This window comes from Aptenodytes forsteri, unplaced genomic scaffold (assembly GCF_000699145.1).
Source record: "Aptenodytes forsteri isolate BGI_AS27 unplaced genomic scaffold, ASM69914v1 Scaffold241, whole genome shotgun sequence".
Taxonomy (NCBI): Eukaryota; Metazoa; Chordata; class Aves; order Sphenisciformes; family Spheniscidae; genus Aptenodytes; species Aptenodytes forsteri.
In genome coordinates this window covers 10095104-10111065 of record NW_008795252.1, presented here as the reverse complement: position 1 = coordinate 10111065, position 15962 = coordinate 10095104, and the positions used below count along the sequence as shown (strand labels likewise).

General features: G+C 40.4%; 1 protein-coding gene across 1 annotated transcript in view; it reads left to right on the top strand.

The window, feature by feature from the left end:
• The window catches only part of SCUBE1 (signal peptide, CUB domain and EGF like domain containing 1), a 219653-nt gene that overhangs the window by 63841 nt on the left and 139850 nt on the right, over window positions 1–15962 (top strand). The gene's annotated exons all lie outside the window — the stretch shown is intronic.

Sequence of the window (15962 nt, the reverse complement as noted above, 5' to 3'; positions counted from 1 at the left end):
TGCATGGGGTTGTTGTGGCCGAAGTGCAGGACCCGGCACTTGGCCTTGTTGAACCTCATACAGTTGGCCTCGGCCCATCGATCCAGCCTGTCCAGGTCCCTCTGCAGAGCCTTCCTACCCTCAAGCAGATCAACACTCCCGCCCAACTTGGTGTCGTCTGCAAACTTACTGAGGGTGCAACTATAACTTGCATATAGTGCTTGAACAGTAGTAAAAGTAGATGCACAGTTGAACATGACTGACTAAGTGATAAACTAGAACGTGCAGATAATTTCTCAATGAGCCAGAGTCTGAAATAGTTTAATGGTACAGTAGTTGTTTCTGCATGGCTCCATTGCCAATGCATTTTGGTATGGAAAGGATGAAACTAAAGGGGGAAAAGAAGTGTGTAGGAAATAATGAAACTGGAGATGCAAAGAAGTGTGTCTTGAAAAGAGCAGCTGTTTGAAACACCCTGCAGCAGCATGACAGCAAGCCAGCTTGCCAGGGGGAGCAGGGAATTTGTAAGTCAGATCAAAAATCTCTCCACACCTGTGTGACAGAAAGTGAAGTGAACAGTCTGTAGCTCAGCAACTGACTGACTGGCAGTGCTGACAAGATGGGAAAGCTATACGCACGAATGGGAAAACACACTGGAAAGTAGTACATTAAAAAAAAAATTAAAGAGAGAAAATATGCAAAGGGGGCTTTCACACTCAATCATTCAATAGCATTGGAAGCGAACCAATGTTCTGTTCATACTGTCTGCTCTGGATATAGCAGGATTATACTAAATAAAAGAACTGACATGTTTTTTAAAGGCCTCTAGCATCCAGTTGACTGAAACATCAGGTGAGAAAGATCTGGGAAGAATATTAAGCCAGAGCGTACTGGAAAAAACTTGCATTCACACATGCACACAACAAATGGACTCTGTTTTAAGTATACCATACGTTGTATTTGTCATGATGTGTCTCTCTCATGCCATCAGGGATACAATGATGAATTCAGGGCCTGCTCTGAATACTGTATAAAGATGCTCAGCATCTTTCATACCTACTGTAGTCACTATGGGTCTCTCCGTGTATGTCTCCTGTTTTTCACTATGCAGAGAAATCAGCCACAGACCGTGTTGCAGGCACTGTTCCTCTTTTCCGTTATTCGTGACAAATCTCAGAGATGCGATCCAACAGGAACTCTAGAGGCTGATACCGCAATGTGTTTTTGGCTATAAACCAGTAGGAATTCAAGATATGAATGCCAAATACCTGTTCATATATACTGTTACCCTCCTGTATATGGTATGCATACTATGCATTTAATGACTTCTATTAATTATTCAATTCCATGTAATTATGTTTGAGGTTGCTCTGAGCTATTCTGAAATAGTTTAGGAGTTAATGGAAATAAGAAGAAAGATGCTTGTATTTAATAGCTGTGAATATTTTCAAGCCTAAGAATACTTGCATGCTCTGTTAAGCTGTATATCTTAGAAGTATCTGGGTCGTAAAATTGTTGGGTTTGTTACTGTTCTTGATGGTATTTTGATTATTTTGTACTTGAGCACCAGTCAAGAATGGAGCCAGATTGTGCGAGACCTCGTACAAACTGGGAAAATTTACAGCCCAAGTAAACAAGGCAAACATAGGGCAGAGGACAGCACAAAAGACATAGTCACTGTGAATGCTTTCATGGCAGAAACATTGTAGTAGCACCATGAGATATTTTTAAGAGGGGGCACAATGGAAGAAGGGAGTGAGACAAGGGTATGTCAGGTAAACGGAAGGTAAGAGAAGGAGGGAGAGAGACAGACAGCCAAGTGGGAATGAGGTGAAGTGGAGGAGAATAGATTGAAGAAGAAAAGAAGGGTGTGAAACAGTTAACACAAGGCAAAACCTATACTTCTTCTCTGTCTCCTTGATTCCCTGGCTCACTAATGCAATTTCTTTTCAGTATCCTCTCCCTCATAGTTTTCTTTCCATTTAGCTAACTAACTCCTCTCCTGTATAAACCACAGTACAGTCATAGTATAGTCCATCTGCAGCAACGTCTTTGAAAACGAATGTTTTTCTCAGTGGAATGGGTCATGTGCTGAGGTTGCAAAGCCAACCTGCAATCATGTGCAAGTGATCAGGATGATACCCTTGCAAGGGTTCGACTCCTTTGCTTCTCCCAGGAGTCAAGAAATGCAGAAACAGAGGCATTAAGTGTAACAGGGAGATGAGCATCATGTGCTTTTGGAGTTACTCTCTGAACTATGTTCACCATTGATAAAAACATTGAGCTTGTGCGGTGAATCAGTTTACCTGCTTTTTGTGCATGATGCATAGTATGATTGAGCACTTTCAAAAGGTTCTGCCTGACATACCAGTGCTGAGAAGCTGCAGATAATCTTTCTTCTCTTGTTCCAACATAAAGCATTCACCTTTGAGTAAAAGCAACAGCACTTTTGTCCCTCTTTGCTATGGAGCACCTCCTTTAAAAGTTCGTCTCTGTGTTTGTAGATGACTAAATCACTGCACACGCAATGTAAGCCAATAGTATCCAGTATGGTGTGCTGCAAACATTGTGTTACATTGGTGATTTACCAGAGTTGGCAGGTTTTCTCCCCACAGTTAACATGGGCTGAGGATAGTATAATAGCTGCTATCTTCAATCCATATCAAACTGCAAAGTACTAGACAGGCCAAAACTAAGACCCTCCTTATTCAAACATTAATTTTTGACAGAAATTCACATGATCGGTGTTGGCATTTCAGTATTTAGTGTAATGAGAATTGGTTATTTAAACTGACATTTGTTTGGAATGCTACAAATGCCAAGATGGGGAAGCAGCGATGTGAATTGTTCTTATGCTGTGCATTTCTCGTTCTGCCTGCTTCAGAAGTGAAGTCGTAGTTATTTGCTTTTCTAATCACTAATTCACTAGAGGATGTCGCAGGAGTCTACAAAAACTACCTCAGGACTCTAAACCCCCTCTGAAATAGGAGCTATTATGCCATGTGCTGTAAGTTATAGATATGGGAGGCAGAAAAGTTAAATAATTGGCCTAGAGTTACACAGGAAGGCTGTAGAAATCCCAAGAGCTTTCCAGAAAAGCTGTGAAGGAATCATTTGACAGAGCATGCGGTTTAATTGATACTGTGTTGATTTCACCAAATCTGTTTTGTAAAACTGAGTATGTTTTTATGTATGCTCCTACTAGGAACAGAATGCAGATACCCTGAGCCCCATTCTTTTGGCCTGTTATTTAATTCCCTTCTTTCATCCCTGGTGCACTTTAACATCAGTGATTGATGAATTACATGTACATGTTTAGAGATCAAAGTGTAGCACAGGGAGCAGGGTGGATAACAGAGCATTTTGCAAATCCTGTCCTCTCCCACCTTTCCTCCCTACACTTTTTGTTCTGTTTGTTCTCTGTTGGCTCACTGTTGTAAATTGAACAATTTCTGATCGTGCCAGGCAGCTTGACTTCTTCCTGAAATTCAGGATGCTTGATGACTCTCTGCACTGTGCCCTTGTACTGGGAAGGCAGCCAAATTGACACTGGGAACGTGTAGGTTCTGAAAAGTGAGGCGGAATACAACTACCTGAACAGGTCAACCAAATGTTGTCAATATTATTTTTGAAAGAAGTGTATTTTTCCACTAAACCAAATTTTGGTAGCTGCTTTTCCTGGAATAATAATAATAATTATATATAAAAAAAATTCATAGAAAAAAACAAACATCAGAACTCTGAGACATTTAGGCCTGGAGGTACTGTCCTTGGACTATATGGAAAGTGGTTGTTAGGCAGCCTTGTCGGCCTCCGTAGGCGGCTGTTATATTGCACCGTAGCATGAATGCCCATGAAGCCCTCTTACGAGAGAGGAGACTGGGCACTTTAGTAAGAGACAGCTCAAACATGAAACCTGATTTGCCAGGGAGACATTTAGGCCTGGAGGTACTGTCCTTGGCACTATATGGAAGTGGTTGTTAGGCAGCCTTGTCGGCCTCCGTAGGCGGCTGTTATATTGCACCGTAGCATGAATGCCCATGAAGCCCTCTTACGAGAGAGGAGACTGGGCACTTTAGTAAGAGACAGCTCAAACATGAAACCTGATTTGCCAGGTCAAGGAGCGTATTCCAGGTGGCGTTTCTGAATCGCCTGTTTCCTTTCACAGGTGAAATATTTCAGTGTTGGGGGAGTTTTCCAGGAAAAGGCCAAACAAAACAAAAAAAGGGTCCTGCCGGCTTTGCTGAAGGGCAGCACTCAAGCTGTGCTTCAGGTGAGACTGGCCTACCCTGCCCTTACGGACAGCTGCATGTCTGCATGCTCTTCTCTGGTACTGTGTTTCTGCTCCTTGCCTCTCCAGACAAAATGCTTTCAGAACACCCTCCAAGCTTCCCAGGAAAAGCTATCATTTGGCCTAAGTGCTTCCTTAATGGCCATTTAATTACTCCGCTCTAATTAGAGTCTGAAAAACATATCATTAAAAAAAAAGCTTGTAATAAGCTGTTTTAAACCAGGATTTGGTGAGCAATACTTTCCTAGCCTAATCTGTGTCTCTCTCTCGAATCCTGAATAGTATGTTTACCTGGAGATTTATTTTGAAAAGGCTTTCTATGTAGATCTCAACATGACTTTTTAGCAGTTGGCTAAGTTACCATTTGTCTTCAGCTGGCATTAGTTGAAAATACCTTGTGCTGTTCAATCTTCCAAGAATTCACAGAAAGAGAGAGTGAGCTGTTATTCCTGTGCTATCTCTCAGAGAAGCTGACCACTTATCGGCCAAATGAACTCTGAATTAATCTGTAGGATTACCTGTCAGGAGCTCACTGAAATGCTCCATGAAACAGCCCCATGGTAGAGTAAAATGCCACAAAACCAATAAAATCAAAGAACGCTGGTGGTAATTCTCAGTAGTTAGATCCTTTAAAAGTAGAGCTTGGTGGGAGCAGGAAAGCCCCTTTGTGTTTTTTATGTTGTTCTCATTAGTTTCATGCAAGAGGGACATTAGGTGGCTAAAGATATTTTCCTGTTGTCCAGACTGTGGATACGTTTTTTAACCCCACTCTGAGGCTTTCTAGACCTAGTGTAAATGGTGCCACTTCTGAGTGTCCATCAAATTAACTTCTTGCTATTAGCTATCAACTGCCCAAACCCAGAATGTAAACCTATCTCCAAGCACTCAAAGTTTATTTATGTGTCATTTGGTTAAATATTTCATGGGGTTGTTTTGTTTCTTCGTTTCCTCTAAAAACACCTGTGAAAGCCTCATTTTCTCTTAGTGTTTATTGTGACTCACTTCATGGTGATACTTCTGTGCTGAGCTATACTAAGTGGATCTATCTCAAAAGCAACATTGTGGTCAGAAGTGTGGCTGTGTTGAACGACATCCAATTTTTTCTGTTCCATATTTATTCTCTCCTTGGACTTCCACAGTCTATTTACAGGCAGAAACAGGATTTCCTTGCTTTCTAGTATGACCTGATAGCAGGAAAAACACTGCCATTTTTTTCTGCTTACCTTGACCACCAACAAATACTGCCTAAATTAAAATCCATATTCAGTGTTTCGCTGATGCTTTTCATCAAAGTATAGAAATCAAATATAGCTGCTTATCAGGAAGAATTCTATTTTTCCATGTTCACCCTTGCACAGCAATATTGACTGCACTCTCTTTACTGCCTCAAAGTCTTGTTGACCTCCTGCAAACAGCTTATAGCTTCCAGAGGATTTTCTTCACCTTTCTTTTCTTAGATCGTTAAAGCCAGGGATGGCTACAAACCAGATATGCTGCTAGCGGATGTCATGCTTATTTCCATGTGCAGCTCTGCCAATGTATCTTCATATTCATTCATCCTATCCTCTCACCTCCTTGCTCTTTTTAAAAAATGGAATACCAGTTAGGTATATGCATGGAGACTAGGATGAAATAATATAGCTTTGTTAGACCATGAAGTCTGTAGAGGCTAAAGACTGCTCCAGTCACAGCTGTAGTGTTCTCTCTGAAGTGGAGATGAGATGCCAGTCTGATCAAACTGGTTCAGAAGTGCACAAACTCCCAGCAGTTTCAGTAGGATTTGAGACAGCATCACAAGACGGTGAGCATCTGCCAACAACAGAGATTGAATCAGAAGGTGATGCAAATTATCATTATTTCTTTGGGTTACACCATTGCACAGGTAAAGAAAGTTGTGAGTAACTGTACTACCATCATAAACTTTTCACTTTCTGTGGAAGACCTTAGCAAACCGTTTCACTAACCTATAGGACAGAAGTGTCTCTAGGACCTACGCAGAACTTTGAGAAAGAGGGTAAAAAGTGCCAGAAAGAAACCAATAGGTGATAAGTAGATTAAAGGCAGTTCAGTACTGAAGAATATGCTTGCAGGGCAATTACATAGTCTACTAATCCCAAACGCTACTAATGATTGCTATTGTAGTAAGAAGTCTGTACACACTGTAGTGGAGCAATAAAGATGTGCTGAGATAGTCACTTTGGCACAGAAGAGAGCCTGCTAGTTTTAAGATGAAGAAACTATTCTGCAATGACAAATGAGCCTCAATGCACAGAAAAAGAGAAATGATAGGAGAGCAACAGAGTGGTTTGTGTACACACTGGATGTTTCTCACCCTGAATGTGCCAGCAGAGCATATAGACTTCTGAGAAGCAGGTTCTTCCACTTTCACACCACTACTGCCCTATAAACGTTTCATTCATTTCTGAAGTACAACTTGCAGATTAGGCTTCCACTCACTGTGTTGGTGATAGTATTTGGTCTTAAATGGCTAATAACATAGGACTGCTGTTTCAGGTGCCTCCACATGAAATCTGATGCTGAGTGCCCCAGAAAAAAATTAACCGTTTGCGACAGGAATGGGATCGAATTTGCTGCTGTGTGGAAAATGTGGTTGCCTACATGGCCACTGTGTGTCTGTGTTTGGTGCTGGTTGTAGCATTTGAATAGAGAAGCAAGAGGATTATTTTGGTGAATGTAAATACTAACGACAGTAAAAGGAGAAATTATAACTGTGCTTTAAAATGGTCCTCTTGGCAATATTCTTGCTCAGATAATAAAGGATTTTGTTGCCTGAGGTTACTGGAAAATGTTTTTTGAATGCCTTAATGGCGCTGTCTGAGCAAATCTTGATAGCAGGTAACTTTTATCAAATGGCAATACATTCATCATCTCCATTCCACACCCATCTTTCCCCAGCACCTCTCACTCTTCCCCTGACCTAGACCCTGCAGTGTCGCCTTCCAGACTGTGAATCACTCATCTCTCTCCCTCGTGCCCCCACCAAATGTTATCATCACGCTCGCTTGAACCCTGACATTTGATTTGTGTAAGCTAGGATTGCTGCATGTCTCAGGCTGACATTTTATTCAGATTCCTTCTCTGAGGAAAACTCAGGGAAAACAGAGCAAACATATTCCATTTCCACAGAATAGCAAACTGTCTTCCCATAAAAGCAAACCCAGTAAAAAGTTTGGAAGTTTTTTCATAGCTAAATGGCCCTTCCGTATTGCAGGTATGCTGGATCCTTACAATGCTTAGAAAACAATATGTAATACCACCAATGTATGTGCATTTAAAATTTGTATATACAAATACATATGCATTTTGTAAATACATTTTCCTAAGCTGTCCTTGAATGTGGCTGCTGTGACCCTACTCCTTGCCTGCTATACCCGAGGGAGGCAGCATTGATTTTGTTCTCTGGGTTTTGTAGGTTTTTCTGAAAGCAAGGGAGAGGCTTGTGCCTACATTGTATTTTACTTTAATGTATGGTCAGGCTTTCAGGCCTTTGTTGTTGGGACTATTCATGTGCTTAAGTGTTTTGCTGGATTGGAGCCACAGAGCAGTTAATGAATTAGTGCACATACCAGGGTATAGCGTTCTATTTCTTTCCAGACAGTTTGCATTTCCAGTATTTGTATAGGATATAGGGTGACCAGCAGCCTGTTTTCTTAATTTATGAAATTGTATGTGAAAATGTCTTCTCAGTAGTTAGTATTTCCGCATTGCCTTCTGATAGATGAATTATCTTTCCCTTTTCTTCCCATCCAAACTCCGTTCTCTAAAGAAAAAGTGTATGTGGTGGCCATTGTTGCCATACTTTCTTCTCTTCTGTGAAAGTGGCAATGTTTGAATGTATTTTCCTCATGGTATGTCCCAGACAGTGTTAGAAACAGAATTTAGCTGCTAAATAATTAGAGTGATAGTGGCAACAGGTATTCAGTGCAGGCTGACAGAAGCTTCTGTGAAAGCATTTGCCTAATTCTGTGCTTCCAGCTTGGAGTATGGGAGAGTAGTTGGCAAATTTCTCCTTTGGAATGAAATTTCAACAGTGGCGTTTGAATTGGGAAAACACGTTTGTACACAACTTATTAGGCAGCAGATGAGTTCTCATTTTGCTAAATTATTTGTGATCTTCTATATTGATGCTTCTCCTTTAGTAGCAAATTGACCAGGCGAGCTGAGTATCTCCACTCTTCCACTGGCACTGCTTTGTGTGGCATGTGCTGTCAGTCACCAGCCCATTCATGTCACAGCTATGTCAGGTCCTGGTTTCCACTTTTGATTAATATTTGGTGGCTTTCTCAAAGCAAGGTCATGCCCCAGTAGAGCCAGTAGCACCAGAGTTCTGCCTTGCAGGAAGCAGTGCTGCTGACTGCATCTTATCTTGCATGTTGACATTATTTCCTGGCCTGCTAGGCCTTTTTCTGTCCTGCTTCATGATGCTGTCTCCAATGCTTGGTTGCATTAACTTGGAACTCCTGTGTGGACTAGTAGGCCAGCAGTTATTTTAAGGCACTGGTATGTACTGTTTTCTCACAGTGCTGCTTCTGAGGGAGTTACCTATTTTTTAATAGAGCACCTTTCATCCTGAAGTATCCCAGGGTGCTTTACAGATGTGATCCTAGGAAATGCCATTACCTCTGGACGGAGGTGCTTGAAGACGTGGACAGTATGGGATGTACATACACCTTGCTCTGGGTTTTACTGGAAGCAAACTGTAATACTCCTGGTAGTGGCGAACACTAGAATCAAGTGAACAGAAGGAGGAGCTAGGGATTGTTCTCCCTTCACCATCTCCCTGAAGAACAACTGCAACTCCTCAAGTAGGAGAGGATAGAGACAGGTAGAGGCAAAAGCTTGATGTTATATAGAGTGGATATGCTAAGAAGCAGCCACAGTCAAAGAGTGAACAGCAGATGGACTCATCCTTGAAGAGTGCAAGCTCTGTCATAGAGATAAGGAAAGAGGGGTTTACAGGGAAAGCAAAGTTGCAAGTGGTAGCTACTCTGTAAGTAAAGAGAGGAAAACTGGAGTGGTAAGGGATATTATGACAGAAGAAAGCTGGCAATGCAGTAGCTGTTGGCCAACATTACATGAAGTTGGGAGTTGGAGTCGATGATCCTTATGGGTCCCTTCCAACTTGAGATATTCTATGATTAAGGAAGTTAGCAAGAAAACCAACACAAAGAGGGAGGACACCTCAGAAAGATGTAACTAGACTGGGGTCAGAGAATGACAGAAGAAAACAGGATGAGTGATGTTAAAGGGATGGGAGGAAGAGGAAATATTCCAGATCCTTGCTTGGAAGTCTCCTTTGCATTATCTTCCCTTTCTCTACATAAGAGGAGGCAAGTAGTTCAGCCACCTCTGTGGGTTAGCATACCCTTTTCTCCATAGCCAGGGACTCTGAACAGAAGCCCCACTGAGATGGGGCAATGAAGAGACAGGTTCTGGGGAGGATATGTCATACTTCTTTGGGCGGTTGGCCAACAGACCCTCCATTGTGCTAGAAGATACTTTAAAGAAAGTACATGCCGTTTTTGTATTGCCAGGGACCTGCAAGATACATCAGATTACTATGGTGAGCTCTTACCTTCACTGGGATATAGAAGGGAGTTACTTATACCCTGAAAAGTTAGGAGAAATCTCTTGGGATCCTTTATGCCCCTGTTATGTTCATCAGCTTCTATATAGCAATACAACCTGACTTTCATTTGTTGAGAGGGGAAAGGGATGAGTAGTTCAAAATTATTCTTTTAAATTGCTGTAAACAGCCTCAGTAAAAAGTAACTGTGTTGTATTGTATCAGTACAGTGCTGTGGGTTTGTTTATCCACTGAAAAGTAAGTGGGAAGTGTGAAAGAAAACATATCTGGGCACAGTAAAATATATCTGTACTTGTAGACAGTCAGTGTATTGTTATATGCTGATTCATAAAAGTATGTCCCTTCACACAGCAATTTCATTCTAAGAATCCTGGAGTCTTCCAAAGACATACTGATATTAAACATGTAAAGAATAAGTGCTGATGTTTTGAGGTAGAGAGGAGTTATTCTCTAACACAGTGTAAGCACAATTTTATACAATCATTAAACTCTCTGCATTGGATCAGTCATTTGCTAAGCTAATTCTCACTCCTTACAATGTTAGCAACGGGCCTCAGTTGGCAGTATCATTACGACCAACACAGATCTCAGGCTAACACTGCTGTTGCCCTTTTGTTTTGGGTCTCTGACTACAAGTAAATGGATTCACTCTGAGGTGCTGTGAGGGAAAAGGACTTATTCCTGCTTTCAAACTCTATGGAAAGCATAAAGTCATGCTGCCTTCAACTCTTCCTGCTATATGAATACAGTGACTGTGTGTAGCACCCTCCTGTGGTGCCTTGTGGCTTTTACTGCTAGTTTCATTTTCTTCTCTGCTCCCTCTTTACCAAAACTAGTGTCTTGATACTGACTCACAAGTTGTAGCCAAGACTGAGGACAGAAAGGTGTACCGTAATGAGCAATTTATGTGATACTGTCAGCTTTCCTCATAGGTCTTATCCTTATTTCTGAATACTACCGCATCTTTTCCCAATTCTGCCTGCAATCAGATGTTGAAAAGTATTTTATTGATTTATTCTTCTGGTTTCTGAATGTATTTAGTGTAATGTTAAGAAGGTATTTGAACGAAGGAGAAGTATTATGAAAAGGTAGGTGTAGCATGAATAAGTGCTCTTCATCACAGCTCTCAAAATGCTTCATTCTTATTTGCTGGTAGCATCCCTTTTACTCCATTTCTGACCCCTTGTCTGAGCAAGAAATTGTCAGTCATGCTGAAATTAGTTTAAAGACTTCGTATGAGAACGTTCATCTGAATGATCTCTTTCTACAGTTTACTTCAAGAGTTGAACTTACATTTCCAGGGTGTAGAGCAAGCAGCGTTAGTCTGCTGTGATGCTATTCCATTCCACGTATGCTACTGTATCCTAATCATCTTAATATAAAAACCACTGCAATATTAATCTGCATCATCAATAGCAGTTATTTCTATCGCATATTGCTTGTTTGTATTCTCATCTTTTCCACAAGAAGCATGTACAGGACCTCATAATTCATTTCCCCTTCTTCCATTCACCTCCAGGAATAATGCATCTCTTGTCATAAACCAACTTTACCTTTCTGAGGGAGAATTACAGCTTGATAAAGACGTGAGTTTTTAGCTGGGGCATTTTTTAATTCCTTTGAAGATGATGAGAAACTGGTGTAGAAGTCATTTAAGATAAGAAACAAGAATTTGATGACACTTCAGTGGCAAGCCAGTGTAGAAAATGGAGGGGGGATGTCTGATGTGCCTAATCTAGGTAGTGCACTGAAGTTTTTTGTGGTGTAGCACTAACATTTCCTAAGCACTAAAGGTTTTGAGCCTGAGTGTATCACCTTGCTGTGGTCCCACTGAAAGAGGATAACATCATGAACTAATGAAGCCAGATATGTGGCCAGTCTCCTTTTTAGCCAGAAGGTATAGAAGGTGCTAATTGTGAACTTTGCAGCGTTAGGGTTTACTTGGCAAGGAATGCAAGAGGCTTCTTCAGCTAGGGAGAGAATTTACCAATTAACATTCAATCAAAAGAGACTGCAGAGTGTCTGCAAGCTGGTCAAAATACTATCCTGGGTCCAACTGCATCATTTGCTGTGGTTCAGCTCTAGTCACACTTTTTCATGAAGATACTTTTAGATTGACAGCTGAAATGCAATAGTGATAGAACGGACTGCTTCCGTTACAAGGAACTACTCAGCAATGCACTTCTAAAATAAGGGATTAATTTTCAGATTATGCTTTGTAGCTCTGTGTTGAAGCCCTTTGGTTCTTTCAGGTATAGAATGACACTTCTTTTTTTTTAATGAATAAAGGTCTGCTACCTCCGTAATAAAAACAGACACTATTCCATATGGGTTTGAAAAACAGCCATACCAAAATTAGGTTGAACTGATATGTTTCAGAACTCTTGTTATCTGTTAAAGAATGTTGCTCCTGTTGTATGATATTAAATTGCTGTTACGTATCACTGTAGAAACAAGAATAGTTAGGTGAGGGATGGGAGAAAGGCTGACAGAAAAGCACTAATTAAATACTGTTTTGCAAAGCCCTCATTGAAATTCATAGCTTGGTACCTTTGAGGACTTGAAAGTAGGGGAGGTAGAAAGATTTCAATTAAAAAGGTATTTGTGTGGTTCTTTGTGAAGCCAGTCGTTGCCTTTTTAATATAAAACATATAAGTATCTGTCTAATACACTTTACAAACATCAAACATTGTGCCTTGAAACAATGAGTGTTTTAATAGGTCTCAGAGCAAGATATTTTGAAATAAAATAAAAATCCCATAGACCTGAAATTTTATTCAGATCAAGGCTCTGGGTTTGGGTTTTTTTAGCACAAATGCAATCTTAAGTAATTTCTACATTGATTGACTGATTAGAAAATTAGAAAGGAAAAATATACTTGCAAAAAGAAATACAGTTGCTTAATAACTAATTTAGTTATTTGTGTTTAGCTACAGTTGTAGTTGCCATTTACAGTTTTTTAATTTACACAATGATCCTTTTATTCTTACAAAGGTTTTAGGTTTGGTTTTTTTTTTAATTCCAGGGACTTCTGTAGCATGACACATCATTGAATTGTTGTCTGAGCAACCTCAGTCAACAAATTACAGGAATATAGCAATATATGGCTAGAAAAGACCACCAGGGCCATCAACTGAAGTCAGTTGCAAGAGATACATAGTTCAAAAGGGTTCAGAGAACATCCATTCCAGATGCAACTAAATACCACGAGCCACAAAACGCTTGTCAGCAAAGCAAACTCAAAACTTGTAGTAGAACCCCAGAAGCCACAACTATAATTTACCACAGTAAGAAAAAGAAAAAATCCAGGCCATTGCCAGTTCCCTAGATCCCTGAAGTCATGGGGAACTTAAATGAAATTCCCAGATAACTCTAGTGTTCTGTGCCCAGTTATAAAAGACAGCAGATCCAGAATGATCACTACTGAACTGACCTACAGTAAGAATTCCTCTTGTCCCTAAATCTCATGGTCAGAATATGAAGAGAGTGTACCAATAAAAAAAAGCTGGCTGGTGCTTTGAATAGCTATTGTAACAGCAATAAAACCTACCCAGCCTGAGCACTGTTCTTCATCTTTTTACCAAATCACGAGCTCTGTCTCACTCCTACATATCCAAACAAAGCCAGGAGTTTTATAGCATGCCTTGGAGAATCCCTAGAACCACAAGTCAGTGCAGATAGTGGGATTCAGGACAAAGTGCCTGAGCAGAGTGGAGCTAAGGCAATTTTGCAGAGAGGTGCAGTCATTTGGATCTCATTAGATCTCATGCACCACTTGAAACTGTACCTTGAAGCCACAAGGTCTCAACCCTATGAATCTCTAGAGCATTGGCCTGAAATGAACAGGATTTCGTGGCAGGAGCACAAATGGCAGCATATTAGGTCAGTGCCCTTTCAAGGGAAAATTGCTCATGAATTTAATCTTCTTCACTTTATCTGGGTTTGTGTGGGGCATCTGTGATGACACTTGAACCCTTAACTGCTGCATCATTGGAAGCAGCAGAGCGATTAGCAGGCTTTACAGGAAGGACAAATACCGAAAGACTGGTCATTCCGATAAGATAAATTCTACCTCCTTTATGGATACAGAATGACCAAGGAGGATGTATCAGAATGCTTTATTTGAAATTAATCCTTTCATCTAATACCACACACAACCCCCAAGTTCTGCTCATCAATTCCTTTTTTTTTCAGAAGTTGCCTTAACTTTTCACTTGATCCAGGAGCTTATCTAGTGAAGCACTCTGCTGATTTTATTTCTGCAGATTTCTTATATAGAACTGCTCAGGTTGTGTCCACAAAGAAACTTCGTTATGGTTCTGTTATCGAGAAGAATGATTCAGGAGTCAGAAAATAACTATAACTGTGGTTTGGGATCTGTTGTCTCATGGTCAGCGGAACGCTTTCTCCCTACCCATGTCCATACGCTACCACAATAACCCCTGCTACTTCTGTCTCCTTTATGGCCTTGACCCCAACCATACCCCTCCTGTGTCCCCGATCTCCTATGAAGACGGAAGCCATGTATGCTGTGGTGGGTTCTCAGCTGTGCTTTTGTGAGTAAGTCCTATTTTTTTCCTACATGCTGACTGAGCTGGTGGTATGCCAGGTAAAGCGGGTAGCTCTTGCGCTAATGTTGCAGCCTTTCCCGGCTGGCAATACCAGTCTGGTTCTCTCCTGTCTATTTAGTTGCCAATTTTCACAAAGCTTTCAGGAATGTAATTATCTTTGATACCTCTACCCTCTAGCTAAGTGAGTTGGGATTGCTCAGTGGATTCAAAAGTGACTAAGTGGAAGGACTGACAGATGGACAGACAGCAGCACAGTTGCACGAGCATTGTTTCCATGTAAACAACAACAATAACAAATAGCCATTAAATAATAATAACAAATTGTACCAATAGTTACAAGTAATAAAAATAAATATCAGTTCATTTATTTGGTAACTATAGCTGCATTTTATTTTAAAGTAATGGCTACTTGAAAAGTTCAGATGTCTAGGATTGCATTTTTCTGTTCTGAGATTTTCTTAATTTTCTTTTTAAAAAGTTCTATACATAACTTGAATAACAATATATACTCTTGTAAAATTTATTGTAATTTTTGGCCATCCACGCTTAATAAGTAATGGCTGCTCTACACAGGTTTAAACATAGTAAGAACATAGTCTGCCAGTGGCAAAGCTTGTGCATTTTACACTTTGAAAAAGCACGTAACTATCACTTAGGTGAGGAATATTTCAGCAGAGGAGCTGGCATTGAACAAGATGATGCTATTTTCTTTTTATACCACTAAGATTCTTAAAAGACTTACTTCACTGTGGTAATTGCAATAGAAGTGGTGAAAAACTCTAATGCGATGCATTTGTTTTGTGGACGGTACTGTGGCCAAAAAATATATTTAGGCAGCATTACTGAAGTGCTTGTGGAAAACTAGTATTAATTTGTATTACAGTAGCTTTTAGGTCAGTGTCTGTTGTGTTAACTGCTCTACGCTCTGTACAGAGAGAGAGAGGCTGAGAGGTTGAGACTCTCGCTTGCCATTCAGATAGACAAAAGATGTGTATCCCTACTTTACAGGCAGGGAAGCATGGTACTCAGCTGGCCTCCCTGGGGAGAGAATGTTGCCTTCTGAGTTCTAGCCCACTAGATTTCTAGCTTTCACTACCGGTGTTGGGCAAGATTTCACAGACAAACTGTTCATTAGTTGAAAAATCATGTTTATGTAATCTAGAACGATGAGCAAATTCACAGAGAAATCAGAAAACTTATTCAGACAGAGAAACAATATTTTGAAATTAAATACACATACATTTCATTTAGATTTTAGGGGAAAAAGGGGTAAAATACCTGAAATAGTTGCCGATTAAAAAATTATTTGTATTGTCTTTAAATGAAACTGTTGATGCTTCATTTTGCCAAGAAAACTGCAAAAAATATCTGCTGAACCTAAATGAAACAAAAAACTAGAAGTGTTTTAGACTTGATGCACAAAGCCACCCCCCATATGGGTGTGAGGGAAAGAGGTTCTCCAAAGCTTCAGCGTTCAGGCTCAAGTTAGTAATAGGAACAACTATGAACTCTA